Raw genomic sequence first — 7,500 nt, 5'->3', positions numbered from 1 at the left:
CGAGCCGAGTGATCCACCGTCCTGGGTGATCTTTTCCTTTTCAGTCTCCCACTGTCTCTTTCAAGACAGTAGCATTTGCGGGACTGAGGCGTCTGACGGCCCCTGTTCCACTATTTTTTTTTGTGTCCAACGGCCTCACAGCCGATGGGCGTCGTACGGCTCCACACCGGAGCGGACAGGCACTCGGGCGAACGTCATTCAAAACCGGCGCCAGGCGCCAGGTACCGCAGGCCAGCCGCTCCAGAGCTTCAGCGCTCGTACCACACAACAACAACACTTCCGCTAGTTTTGAGAGGCACGCGTGGTTCCGCACGCGGCGCACGGCCACTGCCGTACAGGTAGCGTGTTGCGCGACACGACACGCACATCGAAAGACATGCAGTCTAGTCGGTAATGATCCTTCCGCAGGTTCACCTACGGAAACCTTGTTACGACTTTTACTTCCTCTAAATGATCAAGTTTGGTCATCTTTCCGGTAGCATCGGCAACGACAGAGTCGATGCCGCGTACCAGTCCGAAGACCTCACTAAATCATTCAATCGGTAGTAGCGACGGGCGGTGTGTACAAAGGGCAGGGACGTAATCAACGCGAGCTTATGACTCGCGCTTACTGGGAATTCCTCGTTCATGGGGAACAATTGCAAGCCCCAATCCCTAGCACGAAGGAGGTTCAGCGGGTTACCCCGACCTTTCGGCCTAGGAAGACACGCTGATTCCTTCAGTGTAGCGCGCGTGCGGCCCAGAACATCTAAGGGCATCACAGACCTGTTATTGCTCAATCTCGTGCGGCTAGAAGCCGCCTGTCCCTCTAAGAAGAAAAGTAATCGCTGACAGCACGAAGGATGTCACGCGACTAGTTAGCAGGCTAGAGTCTCGTTCGTTATCGGAATTAACCAGACAAATCGCTCCACCAACTAAGAACGGCCATGCACCACCACCCACCGAATCAAGAAAGAGCTATCAATCTGTCAATCCTTCCGGTGTCCGGGCCTGGTGAGGTTTCCCGTGTTGAGTCAAATTAAGCCGCAGGCTCCACTCCTGGTGGTGCCCTTCCGTCAATTCCTTTAAGTTTCAGCTTTGCAACCATACTTCCCCCGGAACCCAAAAGCTTTGGTTTCCCGGAGGCTGCCCGCCGAGTCATCGGAGGAACTGCGGCGGATCGCTGGCTGGCATCGTTTATGGTTAGAACTAGGGCGGTATCTGATCGCCTTCGAACCTCTAACTTTCGTTCTTGATTAATGAAAACATACTTGGCAAATGCTTTCGCTTCTGTTCGTCTTGCGACGATCCAAGAATTTCACCTCTAACGTCGCAATACGAATGCCCCCGCCTGTCCCTATTAATCATTACCTCGGGTTCCGAAAACCAACAAAATAGAACCGAGGTCCTATTCCATTATTCCATGCACACAGTATTCAGGCGGGCTTGCCTGCTTTAAGCACTCTAATTTGTTCAAAGTAAACGTGCCGGCCCACCGAGACACTCAACAAAGAGCACCCTGGTAGGATTTAAACGGGGTCCGCCTCGGGACGCGAAAGCACCCCTTCGGCTCGCCCCACCGGCAGGACGTCCCACGATACATGCCAGTTAAACACCGACGGGCGGTGAACCAACAGCGTGGGACACAAATCCAACTACGAGCTTTTTAACCGCAACAACTTTAATATACGCTATTGGAGCTGGAATTACCGCGGCTGCTGGCACCAGACTTGCCCTCCAATAGATACTCGTTAAAGGATTTAAAGTGTACTCATTCCGATTACGGGGCCTCGGATGAGTCCCGTATCGTTATTTTTCGTCACTACCTCCCCGTGCCGGGAGTGGGTAATTTGCGCGCCTGCTGCCTTCCTTGGATGTGGTAGCCGTTTCTCAGGCTCCCTCTCCGGAATCGAACCCTGATTCCCCGTTACCCGTTACAACCATGGTAGGCGCAGAACCTACCATCGACAGTTGATAAGGCAGACATTTGAAAGATGCGTCGCCGGTACGAGGACCGTGCGATCAGCCCAAAGTTATTCAGAGTCACCAAGGCAAACGGACCAGACAAGCCAATCCGATTGGTTTTGATCTAATAAAAGCGTCCCTTCCATCTCTGGTCGGGACTCTGTTTGCATGTATTAGCTCTAGAATTACCACAGTTATCCAAGTAACGTGGGTACGATCTAAGGAACCATAACTGATTTAATGAGCCATTCGCGGTTTCACCTTAATGCGGCTTGTACTGAGACATGCATGGCTTAATCTTTGAGACAAGCATATGACTACTGGCAGGATCAACCAGGGAGCTGCGTCAACTAGAGCTGAGCAGCCGGCCGCCCGGGAGTGTGTCCCGGGGGCCCGCGCGAACACGCAAGCGTCCGCTCAATTATTCTGCAAACAGGAGGAGGCCGAGCTCCCCTGCACGATACACCTCGAAACCCTCTCAGGTCCCGGCGGCGCGCAGCGCCGTCCTAGGTACTTGGTCGGTTTCGAGAGAGGCGCAATCGCCCGGAGTTAGGCGAGTAGACGGTTTTAGTGCGAACACCCTTGCTCCCAACTGAGCTTGCCGCTGCCGACAGAGGCCCGGGAGCGTGCTGTCGTGGCATTGCCGGCGGGAGACAACACGCGCCACCTATGGTGACCGGCAGCTCCAACGCCAGCGCCACACAAGGGCAAAGCCCCACTTGGGTGCAGAAGCGAACTCTCCCAGCACAGCGCACGCGCCAACACGTCCGCACAACTGCGATACAAACCACCTGCGAGAACCGCTGGGGCGACCGAGCAGCAGACGGCGTCGCGGCGCCGAGTGCCAGGCGGCGGCGCATCCTCAACGCACACAGTCCTCAATCAGACCAGCACACTGCAGATGTCCACCGCGCTTCGCACCGGGCTCGGCTGAACCAACTTTGGCCGCCAGGCGCCGCGTGCAGGGTGCGCCGCAGCGTAGCTGCGCCGCCTGCCGGGCCCGTCGGCTGGCGCTCCTGCCACTCGGCGCCCCCCACCAGCCGCCTGTTGCGCGTGCGCCCACGCAGCGCGCGGCCAACACGCCGGGCGGCCCCCCTTCACCGGCCGGGAACAGTCCCACCAAGCCACCGCCGCGTATCGCTTCATACCCACATGGGCCTAGTCACGCGTGTGGATGTGGCGGGTACCGCTGAAACAACCGGTTAATAGCTGTACCGATCGTCGCCATCACAGATTCACCTCCAGCGTGAACAACCGCTCAACAACGGATTTCCAGTTCATTTGCGTATCTTGGGCAGTAAACGTAGATGTCCACCTACATTTGCGAATTCAACAATTCTTGCATGCCAGGATGTCATGTGTCACGACACGCTACATCAGACCACATACACACTGCGACATGTGCAGAAGAGAACACGTGGAAGGTGGCCCGCGCACGTATGCGATGTACCTTCCGCGATCCACTGTCAACCGGCATCTGCGGCATGTCCCAGATATGGAACGCGGTCCACCAGGGTAGCACTTTGTGTGAGGCAATACGACAAAGTCGGAATACACGCGTCACTACATCAGACGGCTCACGCTGACCTGACCTGACCTGACTCACCGCACCACCACCCCCAGCGACCCAGGGTGACATACAATGCGTTCGTACGTTCCTCCCACACGCCTCTACGGCGTACCACAGTGCAACCTAGCTGTTATTGGGAGACGAGACAAGTAGCATCAAGCACAACATATGGAAATTGAGATTCGACACCGTTGGGCACAGCCAGCGTACGGTCACACGTATCACACTACTTCACTCTGTACGTAACGACCGATGATCGGTACAGCGTGTGGGTTACGCGTACGACATCAGCGGACAATGGACACAGACCATACCACGACGTACACTGAGGGCGTCGACATCTGAATGCAACTGAACAGCTGCGAGGCTCATTTAACACTCAAACGCCAGACCGACCAGCTTGAGAGGACAGAGACACAAAGAGGGGGACAGAGGGGGACAGAGGGGGGGGAGGGGGGGGGTCGGCGATATAGTCCTATTGCAGTACAATTGACAGTGGATAGCAGGAATATGTGGAAAGTAAGCAACACTCGCAAGACATCTACATGAGGATAACAACGACACCAGAGATTCCGAGCAGTGAACTATGTTAGGCAAAGGGACAACGTGGGTTAGGTTAAGGGACAACGTGGGTTAGGTTAAGGGACAACGTGGGTTAGGTTAAGGGACAACGTGGGTTAGGTTAAGGGACAACGTGGGTTAGGTTAAGGGACAACGTGGGTTAGGTTAAGGGACAACGTGGGTTAGGTTAAGGGACAACGTGGGTTAGGTTAAGGGACAACGTGGGTTAGGTTAAGGGACAACGTGGGTTAGGTTAAGGGACAACGTGGGTTAGGTTAAGGGACAACGTGGGTTAGGTTAAGGGACAACGTGGGTTAGGTTAAGGGACAACGTGGGTTAGGTTAAGGGACAACGTGGGTTAGGTTAAGGGACAACGTGGGTTAGGTTAAGGGACAACGTGGGTTAGGTTAAGGGACAACGTGGGTTAGGTTAAGGGACAACGTGGGTTAGGTTAAGGGACAACGTGGGTTAGGTTAAGGGACAACGTGGGTTAGGTTAAGGGACAACGTGGGTTAGGTTAAGGGACAACGTGGGTTAGGTTAAGGGACAACGTGGGTTAGGTTAAGGGACAACGTGGGTTAGGTTAAGGGACAACGTCGGTTAGGTTAAGGGACAACGTCGGTTAGGTTAAGGGACAACGTCGGTTAGGTTAAGGGACAACGTCGGTTAGGTTAAGGGACAACGTCGGTTAGGTTAAGGGACAACGTCGGTTAGGTTAAGGGACAACGTCGGTTAGGTTAAGGGACAACGTGGGTTAGGTTAAGGGACAACGTGGGTTAGGTTAAGGGACAACTTGAGTTAGGTTAAGGGACAACTTGAGTTAGGTTAAGGGACAAATTGAGTTAGGTTAAGGGACAAATTGAGTTAGGTTAAGGGACAAATTGAGTTAGGTTAAGGGACAAATTGAGTTAGGTTAAGGGACAAATTGAGTTAGGTTAAGGGACAACTTGAGTTAGGTTAAGGGACAAATTGAGTTAGGTTAAGGGACAAATTGAGTTAGGTTAAGGGACAAATTGAGTTAGGTTAAGGGACAACTTGAGTTAGGTTAAGGGACAACTTGAGTTAGGTTAAGGGACAACTTGAGTTAGGTTAAGGGACAACTTGAGTTAGGTTAAGGGACAACTTGAGTTAGGTTAAGGGACAACTTGAGTTAGGTTAAGGGACAACTTGAGTTAGGTTAAGGGACAACTTGAGTTAGGTTAAGGGACAACTTGAGTTAGGTTAAGGGACAACTTGAGTTAGGTTAAGGGACAACTTGAGTTAGGTTAAGGGACAACTTGAGTTAGGTTAAGGGACAACTTGAGTTAGGTTAAGGGACAACTTGAGTTAGGTTAAGGGACAACTTGAGTTAGGTTAAGGGACAACTTGAGTTAGGTTAAGGGACAACTTGAGTTAGGTTAAGGGACAACTTGAGTTAGGTTAAGGGACAACTTGAGTTAGGTTAAGGGACAACTTGAGTTAGGTTAAGGGACAACGTGGGTTAGGTTAAGGGACAAATTGAGTTAGGTTAAGGGACAACTTGAGTTAGGTTAAGGGACAACTTGAGTTAGGTTAAGGGACAACTTGAGTTAGGTTAAGGGACAACTTGAGTTAGGTTAAGGGACAACTTGAGTTAGGTTAAGGGACAACTTGAGTTAGGTTAAGGGACAACTTGAGTTAGGTTAAGGGACAACTTGAGTTAGGTTAAGGGACAACTTGAGTTAGGTTAAGGGACAACTTGAGTTAGGTTAAGGGACAACTTGAGTTAGGTTAAGGGACAACTTGAGTTAGGTTAAGGGACAACTTGAGTTAGGTTAAGGGACAACTTGAGTTAGGTTAAGGGACAACTTGAGTTAGGTTAAGGGACAACTTGAGTTAGGTTAAGGGACAACTTGAGTTAGGTTAAGGGACAACTTGAGTTAGGTTAAGGGACAACTTGAGTTAGGTTAAGGGACAACTTGAGTTAGGTTAAGGGACAACTTGAGTTAGGTTAAGGGACAACTTGAGTTAGGTTAAGGGACAAATTGAGTTAGGTTAAGGGACAAATTGAGTTAGGTTAAGGGACAAATTGAGTTAGGTTGAGGGACAAATTGAGTTAGGTTAAGGGACAAATTGAGTTAGGTTAAGGGACAAATTGAGTTAGGTTAAGGGACAAATTGAGTTAGGTTAAGGGACAAATTGAGTTAGGTTAAGGGACAAATTGAGTTAGGTTAAGGGACAAATTGAGTTAGGTTAAGGGACAAATTGAGTTAGGTTAAGGGACAAATTGAGTTAGGTTAAGGGACAAATTGAGTTAGGTTAAGGGACAAATTGAGTTAGGTTAAGCGATAATCTGGTACAGCCACAGTTAGGTTAAGCGATAATCTGGTACAGCCACAGTTAGGTTAAGCGATAATCTGGTACAGCCACAGTTAGGTTAAGCGATAATCTGGTACAGCCACAGTTAGGTTAAGCGATAATCTGGTACAGCCACAGTTAGGTTAAGCGATAAACTGGTACAGCCACAGTTAGGTTAAGCGATAAACTGGTACAGCCACAGTTAGGTTAAGCGATAAACTGGTACAGCCACAGTTAGGTTAAGCGATAAACTGGTACAGCCACAGTTAGGTTAAGCGATAAACTGGTACAGCCACAGTTAGGTTAAGCGATAAACTGGTACAGCCACAGTTAGGTTAAGCGATAAACTGGTACAGCCACAGTTAGGTTAAGCGATAAACTGGTACAGCCACAGTTAGGTTAAGCGATAAACTGGTACAGCCACAGTTAGGTTAAGCGATAAACTGGTACAGCCACAGTTAGGTTAAGCGATAATCTGGTACAGCCACAGTTAGGTTAAGCGATAAACTGGTACAGCCACAGTTAGGTTAAGCGATAAACTGGTACAGCCACAGTTAGGTTAAGCGATAAACTGGTACAGCCACAGTTAGGTTAAGCGATAATCTGGTACAGCCACAGTTAGGTTAAGCGATAATCTGGTACAGCCACAGTTAGGTTAAGCGATAAACTGGTACAGCCACAGTTAGGTTAAGCGATAAACTGGTACAGCCACAGTTAGGTTAAGCGATAAACTGGTACAGCCACAGTTAGGTTAAGCGATAAACTGGTACAGCCACAGTTAGGTTAAGCGATAAACTGGTACAGCCACAGTTAGGTTAAGCGATAAACTGGTACAGCCACAGTTAGGTTAAGCGATAAACTGGTACAGCCACAGTTAGGTTAAGCGATAAACTGGTACAGCCACAGTTAGGTTAAGCGATAAACTGGTACAGCCACAGTTAGGTTAAGCGATAAACTGGTACAGCCACAGTTAGGTTAAGCGATAAACTGGTACAGCCACAGTTAGGTTAAGCGATAAACTGGTACAGCCACAGTTAGGTTAAGCGATAAACTGGTACAGCCACAGTTAGGTTAAGCGATAAACTGGTACAGCCACAGTTAGGTTAAGC

The 7,500-nt window shown here is 50.1% G+C and overlaps 2 non-coding genes across 2 annotated transcripts in view; both read right to left on the bottom strand.

Annotated features, from left to right (window-relative positions):
- The window catches only part of LOC126332418 (5.8S ribosomal RNA), a 155-nt gene extending 127 nt beyond the window's left edge, over positions 1-28 (bottom strand). Inside the window, exon 1 of the ribosomal RNA XR_007563672.1 lies at positions 1-28. This exon is cut by the window's left edge and continues 127 nt beyond it. This is a non-coding gene — a ribosomal RNA (5.8S ribosomal RNA).
- Positions 29-391: 363 nt separating this feature from the next.
- Positions 392-2,284, bottom strand: LOC126332420 (small subunit ribosomal RNA). Its single transcript, XR_007563674.1, has one exon. It is a non-coding gene; the product is annotated as a small subunit ribosomal RNA (ribosomal RNA).
- Between the last annotated feature and the right edge of the window lie 5,216 nt (positions 2,285-7,500).

Source organism: Schistocerca gregaria, unplaced genomic scaffold (genome assembly GCF_023897955.1).
Source record: "Schistocerca gregaria isolate iqSchGreg1 unplaced genomic scaffold, iqSchGreg1.2 ptg001454l, whole genome shotgun sequence".
Taxonomy (NCBI): Eukaryota; Metazoa; Arthropoda; class Insecta; order Orthoptera; family Acrididae; genus Schistocerca; species Schistocerca gregaria.
The sequence above is the reverse complement of the archived record's forward strand: the minus strand, read 5'-3'. Positions and strand labels throughout refer to the sequence as shown.